The sequence below is a fragment of the Bos indicus genome, chromosome 1 (assembly GCF_029378745.1).
Source record: "Bos indicus isolate NIAB-ARS_2022 breed Sahiwal x Tharparkar chromosome 1, NIAB-ARS_B.indTharparkar_mat_pri_1.0, whole genome shotgun sequence".
NCBI classification, from domain to species: domain Eukaryota; kingdom Metazoa; phylum Chordata; class Mammalia; order Artiodactyla; family Bovidae; genus Bos; species Bos indicus.
In genome coordinates this window covers 87,855,621-87,874,965 of record NC_091760.1, presented here as the reverse complement: position 1 = coordinate 87,874,965, position 19,345 = coordinate 87,855,621, and the positions used below count along the sequence as shown (strand labels likewise).

The window sequence follows — 19,345 nt, the reverse complement described above, 5'->3', positions numbered from 1 at the left end:
CTGAGTCCTTCCAAATACGGATTTTTGAGTAATATTAATATTGTTGTTTTAAGTCACATCTGAATTATATTAAATTCACCCATTCCAGTCCATTTTAGTTCAGTGATTCCTAAAATGTCAATTTTCACTCTTACCATCTCCTGTTTGACCACTTCCAAATTACCTTGATTCATGGACCTAACAATCCAGGTTCCTATTCGGTATTCTTTACAGCATCGGACTTTACTCTCACCACCAGACACATCCACAACTGGGTGTTGTTTTCACTTTTTCTCAGCCTCTGCATTACTTCTGGAGCTGTTTCTCTGCTCTTCTCTATTAGTATGTTGGGCACCTACTGACCTGGGGAGTTTACCTTTCAGTGTCCTATCTCTTTGCCTTTTCATACTGTTCATGGGGTTCTCAAGGCAAGAATGCTGAAGTGGTTTTCCATCTATTACTGTGGGCAAGAATTCCCTAGAAGAAATGGAGTAGCCCTCATAGTCAACAAAAGAGTATGAAATGTAGTACTTGGGTGTAGATGGTGACTGCAGCCATGAAATTAAAAGACACTTGCTCCTTGGAAGAAAAGTTATGACCAACCTAGACAGCATATTAAAAAGCAGAGCCATTATTTTGCCAACAAAGGTCCATCTAGTGAAAGCTATGGTTTTTTCCAGTAGTCCTGTATGGATGTGAGTTGGACTATAAAGAAATCTGAGTGCTGAAGAATTGATGCTTTTGAACTGTGGTGTTGGAAAAGACTCTTGAGAGTCCCTTGGACTGCAAGGAGATCCAACCAGTCCATCCTGAAGGAAATTAGTCCTGAATATTCATTGGAAGGACTGATGCTGAAGCTGAAACTCCAACACTATGGCCACATGATGCGAATAACTGACTCATTGGAAAAGACCCTGATGCTGGGAAAGACTGAAGGTGGGAAGAGAAGGACATGACAGAGGACGAGATGATTGGATGGCATCACTGACTCAATGGACATGAGTTTGAGTAAACTCTGGAAGTCGGCAATGGACAGGGAGGCCTGGCGTGCTGCAGTCCATGGGGCTGCAAAGAGTCAGACACAACTGAGCAACTGAACTGAACTGACTGACTGACTTGGGTGCAGTCTCAAATATGACAGAATGATCTGTGTTTGTTTCCAAGGCAAACCATACAATATCACAGTAATTCAAGTCTATGCCCCAATCACTAATGCCAAAGAAGCTGAAGTTGAACAGTTTTATGAAGACCTACAAGACCTTCTAGAACTAACACCCAAAAAAAGATGTCCTTTTCATTATAGGGAACTGGAATGCAAAAGTAGGAAGTCAAGAAACACCTGAAGTAACAGGCAAATTTGGCCTTGGAGTACAAAATGAAGCAGGGCGAAGGCTAACAGAGTTTTGCCATGAGAATGCACTGGTCAAAGAAAACATCCTCTTCCAACAACACGAAACGACTCTACACATGGACATCATCAGATCGTCAATACCAAAATCAGATTGATTATATTCTTTGCAGCCGAAGATGGAGAAGCTCTATACAGTCAGCAAAAAGAACAGGAGCTGACTGTGGCTCAGATTATGAACTCCTTATTGCCAAATTTAGACTTAAATTGAAGAAAGTAGGGAAAACCAGTAGGCCATTAGGTATGACCTAAATCAAATCCCTTATGATTATACAGTGGAAGTGATAAATAGAGTCAAGGGATTAGATCTGATAGAGTGCCTGAAGAACTATTGTCAGAAGTTTGTAACATTGCACAGTAGGAGGTGATCCAAAACATCTCCAACAAAAAGAAACGCAAGAAGGCAAAATGGTTGTCTGAGGAGGCCTTACATAGCTGGGAAAAAAAGAGAAATGAAAGGCAAAGGAGAAAAGGAAAAATATACTCAATAGAATGCAGAGTTATAAGGAATAGCAAAGACAGATAAGAAAGACTTCTTAAGTGAACAATGCAAAGAAATAGAAGAAAACAATAGCATGGGAAAGACTAGATCTCTTCAAGAGAACTAGATACCAAGGGAACATTTCATGCAAAGATGGGCACAATAAAGGGCAGAAACGGTATGGACTAACAGAAGCAGAAGATATTAAGAAGAGGTGGCAAGAACACAGAAGAACTATAGAAAAAAGATCTTAATGACCCAGACAATCACGATGGTATGATCACTCACCTAGAGCCAGACATCTTGGAGTGTGAAGTCAAGTGGGCCTTAGGAAGCATCACTACGAACAAAGCTAGTAGAGGTGATGGAAATCCAGCTGAGCTACTTCAAACCCTAAAAGATGATGCTGTGAAAGAGCTCCACTCAATATGCCAGCAAATTTGAAAAACTCAGCAGTGGCCACAGGACCGGAAGAGGTCAGTTTGCATCCCAATCCCAAAGAAAGGCAATGCTAAAGAATGCTCAAATTACCCCACAACTGCACTCATCTCACACAGTAGCAAAGTAATGCTCAAAATTCTCCAAGCCAGGCTTCAACAGTTCGTGAGCCAAGAACTTCCAGATATTCAAGCTGGATTTAGAAAAGGCAGAGGAACCAGAGATCAAATTGCAAGTATCTGTTGGATCACAGAAAAAGCAAGATAATTCCAGAAAAACATCTACTTTTGCTTCATTTACTATGCAAAAGCCTTAACTTGTGGATCACAACAAACTGTGGAAAATTCTTAAAGAGATGGTAATACCAGATCACCTTACCTGCCACCTGAGAAACTGGTTTGCAGGTCAAGAAGCAATAGTTAGAACTGGACATGGAACAGTGCACTGGTTCAAAATTGGGAAAGGAGTACATCAAGGGTGTATATTGTCACTGTTTATTTAACTTGTATGCAGAATACATAATGAGAAATGCCAGGCTGGATGAAGCACAAGCTGGAATCAAGATTGCCAGGATAATTATTAATAACCTCAGATAGGCAGATGACACCACCCTTGTAGCAGAAAGTGAATAGGAACTAAAGAGCTTCTTGATGAAGGTGAAAGAGGAGAGTGAAAAAGCTGGCTTAAAACTCAACATTCAAAAAAATGAAAATCATGGCATCTGGTCCCATCACTTCATGGCAAATAGATGGGGAAACAATGGAAACAGTGAAAGACATTATTTTCTTGAGCTCCAAAATCACTTTCATGTGACTGCAGCCATGAAATTAAAAGATAATTGCTCCTTGGAAGAAACGCTGTGACAAACCTAGATAGCACATTAAAAAGCAGAGACATTACTTTGCTGACAAAGGTCAGTCTAGTCAAAGCTATGGTTTTTCCAGTAGTCACGTATGGATGTAAGAGTTGGACCATAAAGAAGGCTGAGCACCGAAGTGTTGATGCTTTTGGACTGTGGTGTTGGAGAAGACTCTTGAGAGTCCCTTGGACTGCAAGGAGATCAAACCAGTCAATCCTAAAGGGAATCATTGTATTTTTATTGGAAGGTGTATTTGTACATGCTTTTCTGGAATTCTCTTGCTTTTTCTATAATATAATGGATACTGATAATTTGATTTTCACTGGAAGGACAATGAATATTCTTTGGAAGGACTGATGCTGAAGCTGAAGCTCCAATACTTTTGCTCCTATGCGAAGAGCTGACTCATTAGAAATGACCCTGATACTGGAAAAGACTGAAGGCGGGAGCAGAAGGGGATGACAGAGGAAGGGATGGTTGGAGGGCATCACAGACTCAATGGACATGAGTTTGAGCAAGCTCCAAGAAATGGTGAAGGACAGGGCAGCCTGGCATGTTGCAGTCCATGGGTTGCAAAGATTCAGACATGACTGAGCGACTGAATAACAAAAGTCACAGTGCGGGAGAAATGTATCACACAGCCAGAGTAACTGGATACTTTAGGTCAGAGGACTGGAGCAGGAAGGAGGACTTGGTGTAGACAAGGGACCTTAGGACTGTGCTTCCCTGAAGGGTTGTGCAGGCTAATGTGTGGTAGCATTGTCTCAAAAAGTGTTTTAGGATCAAAGAGTTCTGTGGTAAAATGAGCTTGAGAAACTTTAGATTAAACCAGAGGTTGCAAATGGGTCGCCTATAGGCCAGGCCTAGCCAAGAGTCATATTTACTCCCCCCTCATCCTAGATGTGAAATTTCACATCAAAACTTGGATTTCAGGAAAGTGGTCCAGATAGCAGAATAGAAAGACCCTGAGCTCACCTCCTCCCCCAAGCATATAAAAATCGCAATTATCTGCAGGACAACTATTGATGAAATAGAACCTACTAGGAAAGATTTACAACTAAAGACATAAAGAAGGACTACAACAAGATAGGTAGGAGGGGTATACTCTCGATATAGTCAAATCCCATATGCCCCAGGTGGGTGAACCACAAACTGCAGAAAAATTATTTTGCAGCGGTTTTCCCTCAGGGATGAGAGTTTGAGCCCCATGTCAGGCCTCCAGCCTGGGAGTCCAGCACCAGGAAGACAAGCCCCCAAAGCATGAGGCTATGAAGCCAGTGGGGCTTAACTGCAGGAGCCCCACAGGACTGGAGGAAAAAGAGACGTCACTCTTGAAGGGCTCACACAAAATCTCATGTGCACCAGGACCTAGGACATAATGGCTGAAAACTTCCCTAACTTGGGAAAGGAAACAGCCTTCTCAGTCCAGGAAACTCAGAGTCCCACTGAGGATAAACCCAGAGAGAACACACCAAGACACACTGTAATCAAAATTACAATAATTAAAGATAAGGGAAGAATATTAAATGCAGCAAGAGAAAAGCTACAAATAACACACAAGGAAAGTCCCATCAGGCTACCAGCTGATTTTTCAGCAGAAACTCTGCAGGCCAGAAAGGAGTGGCATGATATATTTAAAGAGATGAAAGGGCAATACCTACAACCAAGAATAGTCTACCCAGCAAGGCTCTCATTCAGATTTTACAGAAAAATCAAAAGCTTTATAGACAAGCAAAAGCTAAATGAATTCAGCACCACCAAACCAGTTTTACAACAAACGTTAAAAGAACTTCTCTACATGAAAAAGAAAAAGTCTCAACTAGAAACAAGGAAACTATGAAATGAAAAATTTCACTGGTAAAAGGCAAGCACACAATAAAAGAAAGAAAATCACCCACACATAAAGCTAGCAGGGAGGTTAAAAGACAAAAGTATTAAAATCATCTATATCCAGAATAAGCAGTTAAGGGATACACAAAACAATTAGATGCAAAATCAGTATTAGAAACAGTAACCATGAGGGGAGGAGAATACAAACGCTGCTACTGCTAAGTCGCTTCAGTCGTGTCTGACTCTGTGCGACCCCAAAGATGGCAGCCCACCAGGCTCCCCCATCCCTGGGATTCTCCAGGCAAGAACACTGGAGTGGGTTGCCATTTCCTTTTCCAATGCATGAAAGTGAAAAGTGAAAGTGAAGTCACTCAGTCGTGTCCGACTCCTACCGACCCCATGGACTGCAGCCTACCAGGCTCCTCCATCCATGGGATTTTCCAGGCAAGAGTACTGGAGTGGGGTGCCATTGCCTTCTCCGAAAGTGAACTTGCTCAGTCATGTCCAACTCTTTGCGACCCCATGGATTGTAGTCTACCAGGCTCATCTGTCCATGGGATTCTCCAGGCAAGAGTACTGGAGTGGGTTGCCATTTCCTTCTCCAGGGGATCTTCCCAACCCAGGGATCGAACCTGGGTCTCCTGCATTGTAGGCAGACGCTTTAACCTCTGAGCCAACAGGGAAGCCCTGGGAATACAAATGCAGGTTTTAAAAATGCATTTGAAATTAAGAGATCAGCAACAATACGGTCGTGTGTGTGTGTGTGTGTGTGTGTGTGTGTATACGACTGCTCAAACACCTCATGGTAACTGAAAACAAAAAACCATAATAGACATACACACAAAAGAGGAAAAGGAATCCAAATGTAACACTAAGGATAGGCATCAAAGAAAACAAAAGAGGAAAAATCTGTAAAATAATCCAAAATAATTTTTAAAATGGCAATAAGAACATAAATATCAATAATTATCTTAAAAGTAAACTGACTAATGCTCCAACCAAAAGACAGAATGGCTGAATACACAAACAAGTTATATATATATAAATAAAAAATATATATGTGTGTATATATATACATATATTGCTCACAAGAGACTCACTTGAGATCTGGAGACAGACTGAAAGTGAGAGCGTGGAAAAGGTATTCCATGCAAATGGAAATCAAAAGAAAGCCACAGTAGCAACATTTATATCAGACAAATAGACTTTAAAATAAAGACGGCTATAAGAGTCAAAGAAGGACATTACATAATAATCAAGGGATCAATCCAAGATACAACAACTGTAAACATATATGCATCCAACACAGGCGCACTTCCATATATATGGCAAATAGTAACAGATATGGAAGGAGAAATTGACAGTAACACAATAATAGTAGGAGACTTTAACACCCCCTTTACATCAATGGACAAATCATTCAGCGAGAAAATCAATAGGGAAACACAGGTCTTAATGATACATTAGATCAAATACACTTAACTGATATTTATAGAGCATTCCATTCAAAAACAGCAGAATACACATTCTTTTCAAGTGCACATGGAACATTCTCCAGGATAGATCATATGCCAAGCCACAAAACAAGCCATAGTAAATTTCAGAAAACTGAAATCATATCAAGGCTCTTTTCCAATCACAACACTATTAGACTAGAAAAAAATGGCAAAAAACACAAATACATGGAAGCTAAACAATGAATTACTAAGCAACCAATGTATCCCTGAAGAAATAAAGGAGAAAATAAAAAATACTAGAGACTAATGAAAACAAAAACCTATGTGACACAGTAAAAGCAGTTCCAAGATGGAAGTTTATAGCAATATAAGCTTACCTCAGGAAATAAGAAAAATAATCTACTATTATATAAAGGAGGGCTTCCCTTATAGCTCCAATGGGAAGAATCTGCCTGCAATGCAGGAGACCCCAGGTTCAATTCCTGCATTGGGAAGATCTTCTGGTGAAAGGATAGGCTACCCACTCCAGTATTATTGGGCTTCTCTTGTGGCTCAGCTGGTAAAGAATCCACCTGCAATGCAGGAGACTTGGGTTCAATCCCTAGGTTGGGAATCCCTGGAGAAGGGAAAGGCTACCCGCTCCAATATTCTGGCCTAGAGAATTCCAGGGGCTGAATAGAGATTCCATGGACAAATGAAAACAAAAATGTATGTGACACAGTAAAAGCAGTTCCAAGATGGAAGTCTATAGCAATACAAGCTTACTTCAGGAAATAATAAAAATCTCAAATAATCTACTATTATACCTAAAGGAATTGGAGAAGGAACTGGCAACCCACTCCAGTATGCTTGCCTGGAAAATCCCATGGACAGAGGACCTTGGTGGGTTACTGTCTGATAGTGAGGTTGCAAAAGAGTTTAACATGACTTAGTGACTGAACAACCACCACACCTAAAGGAACTAGAGAAAAGAAGAACAATTAAAATACAAAGTTAGGAGAAGGAAAGAAATCACAAAGATCAGAGCAGAAATAGATGAAATAGAGACTAACAACAGAAAAAAGTCAATGAAACTAAAAGTTAGTTCTTTTTTTTCCCTTGTGCCTTGAAAAAACAACTTTTTATTTCATAATTGGAGTACAGCTGATTAACAATGTTGTGATAGTTGTGGGTGAACATAATAGCTAGTTCTTCAAAAAGAAAAGTAAACTTGACCATCCTTTAGTGAAATTCATCAAGAAAAAAAGAGAGGCCAAATCAATAAAATCAGAAATGAAAAAGGAGAAGTTACAACTGATGTCACAGAAATATTCAGTTGGCCAAAAAGTTAGTTCAAGTTTTCTGTAACATCAGATGGAAAAATCTCAATGAACTTTTTCATCAGCCCAATAATAAGCATCATAATAGATTACTTAGGGCAGCTAAGCCAATAAAATGGATAACCCAGAAGAAACAAATTTTCAGAAAAGCACAATCTCTCAAGACTGAACCAGGAAAAAATAGAAAATATGACCAGACCAACTCCAAATACTGAAATTGAATCAGTAATTAAGAAACTCCCAACAAAAAAAATCCAGGACCAGATGGTTTCACAGGTGAATTTTACCAAACATTTAGAGAAGACTTAACACTGAAATTTCTGGAACTATTCCCAAAAATTGCAGAAAAAGGAACACTTCTAAACTCATTCTATGGGGCCACCATCACCCTGACAAAGCTATCACAACCAAAGATATCACAAAAAAAGAAAATTACAGGCTAATGTCACTGATGAATATAGATGCAAAAATCCTCAACAAAAGACTAGCAAACTGACTCTGAAGAATACATTAAAAGTATCATTCACCATTATCAAGTGGGATTTATCCCAAGGATGCAAGAATTTTTCAATATCTACAAATTGATAAATATGATACACATTAACAAACTGAAGAATAAAAACCATATGATCATCTCAATAGATGCAGAAAAAGTTTTTGATGAAGTTCAACATCCATTCATGATAAACTCTCCAGAAGGTAGGCATAGAGGGAACATGCCTCAAGAAAATAAAGACCATATATGGCAAATCCACAGCTAACAACATGTTCTACAGTGAAAAGCTGAAATCATTTCTTCTAAGATCAGGAATAGGGTTTCCCAGGTGGTTCAGATGTAAAGAATCTGCCTGCAACACAGGAGATGTGGGTTTGAACCCTTGGTTGGGAAAATGCCCCAGAGAAGAGAATGGCAACCCACTACAGTATTCTTGCCTGGAAATCCCATGGACTGTGAAGCCTGGTGCTCTACAGTCCACGGGGTCACAACGAGTCAGACACAACTTAGCAACTGAGCACACATGCCCACATGCAAGATCAGGAATTATTCAACATAGTTTTGGAAGGCCTAGTCATAGCAACCAGAGAAGAAAATGAAATAAGAGAAATTCAAACTGCAAAAGAAGTCAATCTGTCACTGTCTGCAGATGACATGATACTATAACAGGCTGCTGCTACTTAGTCGCTTCAGTGGAGTCCAACTCTGTGCGACCCTATGGACTATAGCCTGCCAGGCTCCTCTGTCCAAGGAATTCTCCAGACAAGAGTACTGGAGTAGGTTGCCATGCCCTCCTCGATACTATACAAAGACAATCCTAAAGACACCACCAGAAAACTATGAGATCTTATCAATGAATTCGATAAAGTTGTAGGTACAAAATTAACATACAAAAATCTGTTGCATTTCTATACATTAACGATGAACTATCAGAAAGAGGAATTAAGGAAACAATCCCATTTACCATTGCATCAGAAAGATTAAAATACCTAGGAATAAAAGTACCTAAAGAGGCAATAGACTTGTACTCAGAAAACTAGAAGATGTTGATGAAGGAAATTGAAGACAACACACAGATGGAAAGATATACCATGTACTTGGATTGGAAAAATTGGTATTGTTAAAATACTCAACACAATCCATAGATTCAATGCAATCTTTATCAAATTACCAATGGCATTTTTTACAGAATTAGAACAAATAAATTTAAAATTTGTATGGAAAAATGAAAGATCCCAAATAGCCAAAGCAATCTTGAGAAAGAACAGAGCTGGAGAAATAACACTCCTTGACTTCAGACTATACTACAAAGCTACAGTAAACAAAACTGTCTGCTACTAGCACAAAAACAGACACATGGAACTAGGATAGAGAGCCCAGAAATAAACCCACACATTTATGGTCAGTTAATCTGTGAGAAAGACGTCAAGAATGTACAGTGGAGAGAATACAGTGTGTAGTGCTGGGAAAACTGGACAGCCACATGTAAAAGAATGAAATTAGGACATTTTCTAACCCCACACAAAAATAAGGCCCAAATGGACTAAGACCAAAACTTAAGACCAGATACCATAAAACTCCTAGAAGAAAACATAGGCAGAACACTCATTGACATAAATCACAGCAATAGTTTTTTTAGATCCATCTTCTAAAGTAACAGAACAAAAAGCAAAAAACCAAATGGGACCTAATCAACTTATAAGCTTTTGCATTACAAAGGAAACCATACACAAAATGAAAAGACAACCTACAGACAAGGAGAAAATATTTGTGAACAATGCAACTGACAAGGACTTAATCTTCACAATATACAAACAGCTTATACATCTTAATATATAAACAAACAATCCAATCAAAAAATGGGCAGATGCCCTAAATAGACATTTATGCAAAGAAGACATCCAGATGATCAACATGCACATGAAAAAAAAATGCTCAACACCACTAATTACTAGAGATATGTGAAAAAAAGCAACCAAAAAAAAAAAAAATCTGTAATATTACCTCACATTGGTCAGAAAGACCATCATCAGAAAGTCTATAAATAACAAATGCTGGAGAGGGTGTGGAGAAACGGGAACCCTCCTACACACTTGGTGGGAATTAAATTGGTGCAGTCATTAAGGAGAAAAGTATGGTGGTTTCTTAAAAAACTACAAAAATAGAGTTACCATATGATCTAGTAATCTCATTCCTGAGTATATATACAGAAAAGACAAAACTCTAATTAGAAAAGATACATGCACCTCAGTGTTCATAGTAGCACTATTTACAATAGCCAAGACATGAAAGAAACCTAAATGTTCATCAACAGAGGAATAGAAGAAAAAGATGTGGTATATTTTCTCTCTCTCTCTCTCTCTCTCTCTCTCAAACACACACACACACACACACACACACACACAATGGAATACTGCTGCTGCTGCTAAGTCGCTTCAGTTGTGTCCGACTCTGTGCAACCCCATAGATGGCAGCCCACCAGGCTCCGCCATCCCTGGGATTTTCCAGGCAAGAGTACTGGAGTTGGTGGCCATTGCCTTCTCTGAAATGGAATACTAATTACCCATAAAAAAGAATGAAATATTGCCATTTGCAGTAACCCGAAAGGACCTAGAGATTATTATACTAAGTGAAGTAAGTCAGAGAAAAACAAATATCATGTGATATTACTTATATGTGGAATATAAAAAAAAGATACAAATGAACTTACTTACCAAACAGATAATGTACTCAGAGACACAGAAAACTAACTTATGGTTTCTAAAGGGGAAAGAGGGGCAGGGATAAATTAGGAATTTGGGATTAATAGATACATACTGCTACTGCTAAGTCGCCTCAGTCGTGTCCTGCGACCCCATAGACGGCAGCCGACTAGGCTCCCCCATCCCTGGGATTCTCCAGGCAAGAACACTGGAGTGGGTTGCCATTTCCTTCTCCAGTGCATGAAAGTGAAAAGTGAAAGTGAAGTTGCTCAGTCGTGTCCAACTCTTTGTGACCCCATGGACTGCAGCCCACCAGGCTCCTCCATCCATGGGATTTTCCAGGCAAGAGTACTGGAGTAGGGGTGCCATTGCCTTCTCTGCTTCACATGCTAATGATCATTTAAACTCTCTAAGAGGGAAATAGATGGGGAAACAGAGGAAACAGTGTCAGACTATTTTTCTGGGCTCCAAAATCACTGCAGATGGTGACTGCAGCCATGAAATTAAAAGACGCTTACTCCTTGGAAGGAAAGTTATGACCAACCTAGATAGCATATTCAAAGCAGAGACATTACTTTGCCAATAAAGGTTCGTCTAGTCAAGGCTATGGTTTTTCCAGTGGTCATGTATGGATGTGAGAGTTGGACGTAAAGAAGGCTGAGTGCCGAAGAATTGATGCTTTTGAACTGTGGTGTTGGAGAAGACTCTTGAGAGTCCCTTGGACTGCAAGGAGATCCAACCAGTCCATTCTGAAGGAGATCAGCCCTGGGATTTCTTTGGAAGGACTGATGCTAAAGCTGAAACTCCAGTACTTTGGCCACCTCATGTGAAGAGTTGACTCATTGGAAAAGACTCTGATGCTGGGAGGGACTGGGGGCAGGAGGAGAAGGGGATGACAGAGGATGAGATGGCTGCATGGCATCACTGACTCGATGGACGTGAGTCTGAGTGAACTCTGGGAGTTGGTGATGGACAGGGAGGCCTGGTGTGCTGCGATTCATGGGGTCGCAAAGAGTCGGACACGACTGAGCGACTGATCTGATCTGATCTGATCTGAAGAGGGTTAATACAAGCAGTGAGCCCTAAACATAATTACCTTGAAACTCTGCATGTGTGTGTGGTGTTAGGGTTTTCCAGAACATAGTTGGGAAAATGCTGATACAGAGACCCAGAGCATGAGCATCTGAAACAGTGCTCATTGGTGGGATTAATTTGGTGTATCCTAAGAAGCTATCAGGGAAAGGAATTTACCACATATTGTTTTTATGTGATTGTTTCCAGTGGAGACTCATCTCCAATTAGCCAGCAGGTTCTCTGATTCTCACATATGCTGTGTGAAATCAGAATTACTCAAGATTTTGTTGCTGCAGTTCCAGAAAGGGAAATGAAACCCAAAATGTGGAGGGAAGAATTAAAATAATTTCTATATGTTTTTGAGGAGACAGCTTATTTGATGCATTTATCACTTCAATACTAACTAGTTATTTAAAATGTCATTTGAAACTACGCATAATTATGTATACAGATTGGACAAAGACTGGAAGAAACATGAAAAAATGGAAATAGTTAATTTATTAGTACAGTGGGATGTCTGGGTAGTTCCTGACTTTCCTCCCCCAATCTTTTGGTTTTCCTTATTGTTGTTGCCTTTAACCACAATAAGAGAAAATCTTTGTTAAAGGAATAATTTTCTGGTGACCAACAATTTTTAAATTCTGTGGTTGACTCAGGGTCTGTAAGACATGCAAACATTCTCTAGGTTTGGAATAGCAATTAAAAGCAGGAGTTTTGGAGTTAGATGTGGTCAGAATCCCAACTGTACCACTGAATTGTGGTGTGACCTTGAGTACCTCACTGAATCTCTCTTTGTCTCAGTTATCCACATTGAAATGGGAGTAACACTTGCTGGATAGGATTGCTGTGAGCCCTGCGTGACATGATGAATGTAAAACACTGCGTTCAGAACATAGAGCTCATGCCAGGCTGCACTTCAAACTACAACTAGAGCAACCTTAGGATGGCTGGACACGCAAACTGTTCCTTCCCTCCAATCCTTCCTTGGCTGCAGGGCAAGGCCACCAGTGGAGCTGGTTTAGGAGCAGTTTCCTTAATAACAATTTTTCCTGGTGGTAAAGAATTTAATTAGCTATACTTAATATACTGCCTTTAATGGTGAAAATCACCATCTCTCCCATCCTGTCAGGATATTTAAGGGAAAAATAAAAAAGTCTTTTTTTTTTTTTTTGCTTTACCTTGTTTTTTTTTTTTTTTTTAATGGTTTATTTGGCTGCACTGGGTCTTAGGTGCAGCATGTAGGATCTTTTTTTCTAGTTGTGGCATGCAAACTGTTTAATTGTGACACGTGGGATCTAGTTCCCTAACCAGGGATCAAACCCAGGACCCCTGCATTGGGAGCACAAAGTCTTAGCCACTGGACTACCAGGGAAGTCCTAAATTGTTTGCTTTTATCCCCTGGGATGTTTGTTTTTCCTGGTAAGGCTACTCCTTTATTCTCTCCCCATGTGAATCCCACCCGTGCTGGCTCAGGCAAGCTTCAGGCAGGAGACTCTGGCCACACTAACAGCATGTTCACTGCTGCACACAGAAACGCACTCTGACTTGCCACAGTCTTAACGTTATTTTTAAAGCAAAGTATTGTTATTCTCCCTCCTCCTCATGGGAGGATAATTCGCCTTTGGGACAGGAATCCTGCCTTTTGACTCAAGACGTGAAAGGTGACTCTCTGCTCTGATTGCTCAGCTCCTGCGAGAATGGTTAATCCATGATTGCCTTTTCAGGCCGGACACATGGACACACACTAGAGGTGACAACTACCTCCTGGCTCTTCCAGGTCTCCAAAGAGTGGGCCTGGGCAGGACAGTGGATTTAGAAGGGTCCCAGAGACAGGCACACATGGGGAAAAAGTTATTCCCTTTTCACTTTTCTCTCAAAGCTTCTGATCAACTTAAGGTTAAAAGAGTCTATCATTTTGACAGGAAAAGGCAGATTAAAAATTCACTCATAACTGTACTGATCGTATTGTACTGATATTTTGCTTTTCTCATTTTTCCTTTTGACTACCGTCATTGTTACAATGCTTGACAGAGTCTAGATCCAGTTTGTTATCTTATGAGGATAATGGGAAGGACAATGGCAGAAGCTGCTTTCTTTGAAATTAACTGGCAAAGCAAAGATTTTGAAGAAGGAGCTCCCCTGCCCTAGATCATGGTGATGCTGTTATGTGGTGAGGGGACTGTGCTCATGCCCCTGAGCTAAGATCCAGCTGTTTACAGCTACTGTGGACTGGGCAGTTTGCCATAAGCACTGGTGCCTTAAAAAAAATTCCAGATGGTCAAAATTACCACACATTCTCCTTGTATACTGATTTATTGGCCTGTGAGGATAAATTTGGATAGAACTGGAGAAATATTTTCTCTGCCAAGGATACTAGGCATTGGATCTAACTTTGTGGCAGCAGCAGCCTCATTCCAAGTGTCAAAGCACAGAAGAGAAACCAGTAAAATGCCACGCCAGAGACTTTATAGGCCGAGGAGAAAGTCTGCCACTGGAGCACTCCTTCCTACAGAACCAACAGAGGAGGTTATGGATGGAGTGACATTCCTTGATGGGCAGCTTTTAGACTGTCTGGCAAGACTTGTTGGACTTTAACAAATGATAATGCTTGCATTGTTCTCAGGAGCTATTACCTAATTAGGAACACATTTTGAAAGGTTAGGCACAATATTTTAAAAAGGAAATAGCATTTTAATACAAGATAGAATTGCTTTTCTAATATCTTTATATAAAATGGATTATTTTTCATAGAGAACCCCTTCCATTGAGGTAATTCACAAGATTTGAGGAGTGGCATCTTCTCAGAGTAATTTATTATATCAGTTCAGTTCAGTTGCTCAGTCGTGTCCAACTCTTTGTGACCCCATGAACCACAGTACTCCAGGCCTCCCTGTCCATCACCAACTCCTGGAGTCCACCCAAACCCATGTCCATTGAGTCGGTGATGCCATCCAGCCATCTCATCCTCTGTTGTCCCCTTCTCCTCAATGTTTCCCAGCATCAGGGTCTTTTCAAATGAGTCAGGTCTTTGCATCAGGTGGCCAAAGTATTGGAGTTTCGGCTTCAACACCAGTCCTTCCAATGAACACCCAGGACTGATCTCCTTTAGGATGGACTGGTTTATTATATACTTACACATTTACTTCACTCAGTCAGCAAAACTTGTGACAAGCCTACCCTGAGACAGGCAGTGTTCTAGTCAATAGGGTACAGTGGTGGACAAGGGACATGTGGATCCTGCCACTGTGAGTAGTCTGGTGGGGCTCAGATAAATGCAACACAGTGCTGAAGATGAGGGAGGGAAGGTGTTCTAGGAATAAAGAGGTTGGGAAATAGATGGGTAAACAGTGGAAACAGTGTCAGACTTTATTTTTTGGGCTCCAGAATCATTGCACCTGGTGACTGCAGCCATGAAATTAAAAGACGCTTACTCCTTGGAAGGAAAGTTATGACCAACCTAGATAGCATATTGAAAAGCAGAGACATTACTTTGCCAACAAAGGTCTGTCTAGTCAAGGCTATGGTTTTTCCTGTGGTCATGTATGGATGTGAGAGTTGGACTGTGAAGAAAGCTGAGTGCCGAAGAATTGATGCTTTTGAACTGTGGTGTTGGAGAAGACTCTGGAGAGTCCCTTGGACTGCAAGGAGATCCAACCAGTCCATTCTAGAGGAGATCAGCCCTGGGATTTCTTTGGAAGGACTGATGCTAAAGCTGAAACTCCAGTACTCTGGCCACCTCATGTGAAGAGTTGACTCATTGGAAAAGACTCTGATGCTGGGAGGGATTGGGGGCAGGAGGAGAAGGGGACGACAGAAGATGAGATGGGTGGATGGCATCACTGACTCGATGGACGTGAGTCTGAGTGAACTCTGGGAGTTGGTGATGGACAGGGAGGCCTGGTGTGCTGCGATTCATGGGGTCGCAAAGAGTCAGACACGACTGAGCAACTGAACTGAACTGAACCCAACCTAGACTTGAGGGATCTTCCTGGAAGCCATGAAAGCCAATTGAGACCCTAAGAGTGAACAGAAGTTAGCCAGGTAATGAGGTTAGGAAAGAACATTTCTGATGGGAGAAATAGCACGTGCAAAGGCTAGGAAGATTACTAGATTACTAGAAGATGGCCTCTTCTAGGAACTGACAATGTACTATGGTGCTGTGTAGACATCAAGGTGGACGACAGAGTTGAAGATGTAAAGGCAAGAACGGCCCCCATCATAAAGGACATTATTAAGATAGGTCCATGAGTTTGAACTTTATTCTGTAAGTGGGAAGTCATTAATCAGATCTGTGTTTTAGAAAGATTATTTGGCTGAAACGATGAGGATGGAATAATGGGAGCATGCCATTCTCCATTCTGGAGCCAAGGAGACCAGTCACAAGGCTCTGATAGATGTCTATATAAAAAATGATGGTGATGACAGTATGTTGGCAGTAGAGGTAGAGAAAAGGATATATTTGAGAGATATTTAGTAGAATCAACAAGACTAGGTCTTTGATTAGATGTTGGAGGAGAGATAGATGTGTATAAGTGAGACAGAGAGAGGCAGAGAGAGACAGAATGAGACAGAAAGATATGAGGTTTTTCGCTTGAGGGATTCTATTCCTTAGAGAGCAGAAAATGTGAACTGGGGTTACAATGAAGAGCTCGGATCTGCTGTGCAGTTTAAGGTGTCTTTGGTATGATGGAGCACAGAAGCTGAGTAGGATGTGGGCTATATGGATTTGGTCTTAGGAGGACAGTCAGAGGCAGAAATGTGGATTTTGGAGTCAGCACTTGAGTGCTGAGTGATGAGTGGTGACTGGAATCACAAGAAGGGATTCCAGTGAGAGGTGTCAGGAGAGAACAGGCTGCCTGGTGCTGCACTCAGAACATCAGCAGCAAGGAATAGGCAGAGGATGAAGAACTCACTTGAGAGGGAGAGAAAATCTGGGTTTAGAAAATCCAAAAGAAGAGAACCCTTAAAAAGGAAGTGTTTAACAATGTCAAATGTTGCAGAGAGGTTAAATTAGGCCGAAGAACGTCTATGTGCATGGACAGTAATGGAGATGTGATGTTGTCCAGAGCAACATCCATGGAATGGGTGGAAGCCAAATGGCCATGGATTGAGAGCAAGTGAGCACGCACGCACACACACACACACACACACACACACACACTCATATGCTGTAATGGTAAATACATCTTCTTCAGAGTGTTTGTGGAGTTACTGAAACCATGAAGTAGCTGAAAAATTTCCGTTTTCACTTAACTGGTTGTTTTCCCTCAATGTAATACATTTATACCTATTCCCTGCCGCCCACCCCCCCCCCCCACTCACTTATTTACTTGTTTATCTTTTCTCATCTTTAACTGTTAAGCCAAATACCTTAGTTGAATCATAGCCAAGGCCTAAGGATGGGAGTGGGATAGGGAAAAGAAAAGCCATATTTTCTTTTCCTGTTTATTGTTTCACAGGATCTGAGCATTACAACAGGAAGGAAGAAGCCTTAGGAACATTCCCTTAGGGGATAAAATGGGGGTGGAGAGGGGGGAAGAGATGCACATTAGGAGGTTACTACAGTGGTTTGACTTGAGACCAGGATGACTGCAATGGGAACAGAGAAGAAAAGACTGGGAAGAAAAGACTGAATCAGAGATGTTCTATGTGAAGAAATAAGAGAGTTTAGTGACAAAACTATATTACTTCTTACTAAAAGCCACAGATTGTCTCCTTGAGTATGTATAATTTTTAGAGAGCTTTCAAGTGCATTAACTTATTTGACCTTCATGAGTGACTTCTACAAGGTTACCAGCTAGTTAATACTGGACCCAGGGCCAGACCCTGTCTCCTAATTCCTTCTCACACCTTTTTCATTAATACAACCTTGTTTCCCGCATCCTGCTCCGCAGTGCTGACCTATCCTTAGCATAAAGGATCCATCAAGGCTGTTGCTTGGCAAATATTATCTTGGTTGGATGAAAGAGCACAACAGAGCCCATCTGCTTGTCTCTTGTCACTTAATTTTCTGAGACAAACCAAGCTCATTCTGTTTAGAAATACAAGGTCATTGATACTGCACTCGACTGCTTTTCTATCAGAAATGAAGAAAACTGCAATGGAATGTTAAAGTGAGACTTTTTCAGTCTAAGTTTTGGCTCTGGTTCTAGGAAAAGGAATGAAATAAAAGGTGCCTGATGTGCAAAGAGAATGGTTATGTATAAATATACACTATATATCTCCCAGTATTCAGCCTGTAATCCTTATAAATGGGCTAATGTTGAAAGGGCTGGGGATAGCATTTCCACAAAGTGAATGGTCAAGGATGTGTGTTTCTCACGACCAGGTCTGAGCCACCAAAGGGCAAGCCAATCTGAGCTATTTTGAATTCCACCCAAGAGGCCTTCCTAGAAGGTTGAGGATTGGTGACCTTTTTATTGGAACTGCAGTTGGCTACTCTTAGCAGGAACTTCAGGCCTAAAGGTGCTCCCAGCTTGGGGAGGCAAGGAGCTCTGAACTGTGACTATGGAAGGAGGTGTGTAATTATTACAGCAGAATAGATGTCTCAGCTTGAGAACAAAAATGTCTGGAGGACTTTTTGTCATCTTAGAGAGTGGAGAAACCTATGGGACTCTTCCAGGTTGAATTGTGTTCCCCTAAAAGACAGGGTGAAGTCCTAACATCTGGTGTCTATGAATGTGATCTTACTTGAAAATGGGTCTTCACAGATGTAATCAAGTTCAGATGAGCTTCTTAGGGTGGACCTTTAATCCGATATCACTGGTGTCCCTATAAGAAGAAGGGAATTTGGACACAGAACAAGGACGGCCATGTGATATTGGAGGAGAGATTGAAGTTATGCAGCCATAAGCCAAGGAACATCTGGGGCTACCAGTAAATGGAAGAGGCAAGGAAGGATCCACCCTAGAGGCTCCGGTAGTGGTGGTTGGGGGGTTGTTGCCCTGCCAGCAACTTGACTTCAGAATTGTAGCTTCGGGGGCTGTCAGACAATAAAGTTATTTTGTTTTAAGCATGCCTGTGGTGCTTTGTTTCAAAAGCTGTAGGACTCTAATACAAGGGCCCAACCTATGATTTGTCAAAGGCTAGCTCACAAATGAGGTTCGAATGGGCAGTAGAAAATACAATTTTTTTACTCTCACCGTATCAAGATCTGCCACTAATTTAAATGCAAGCTAAGAGACCTAGTGCCTAATACATGTTCAACAAATATCATTTGTGAATGAATGGGTTCCCTAACTCATCGAGATGTACGATTTCTTACATCCTATTTCATTTAATTACTCAAATGGGCTTATGTGC

General features: G+C 40.9%; 1 protein-coding gene and 1 non-coding gene across 13 annotated transcripts in view; both read right to left on the bottom strand.

Moving 5' to 3' along the window:
- The window catches only part of PEX5L (peroxisomal biogenesis factor 5 like), a 319,912-nt gene that overhangs the window by 72,607 nt on the left and 227,960 nt on the right, over positions 1–19,345 (bottom strand). The window lies entirely within an intron of this gene.
- On the bottom strand, positions 5,607–5,678 carry TRNAC-ACA (transfer RNA cysteine (anticodon ACA)). The gene has a single exon. It is a non-coding gene; the product is annotated as a tRNA-Cys (tRNA).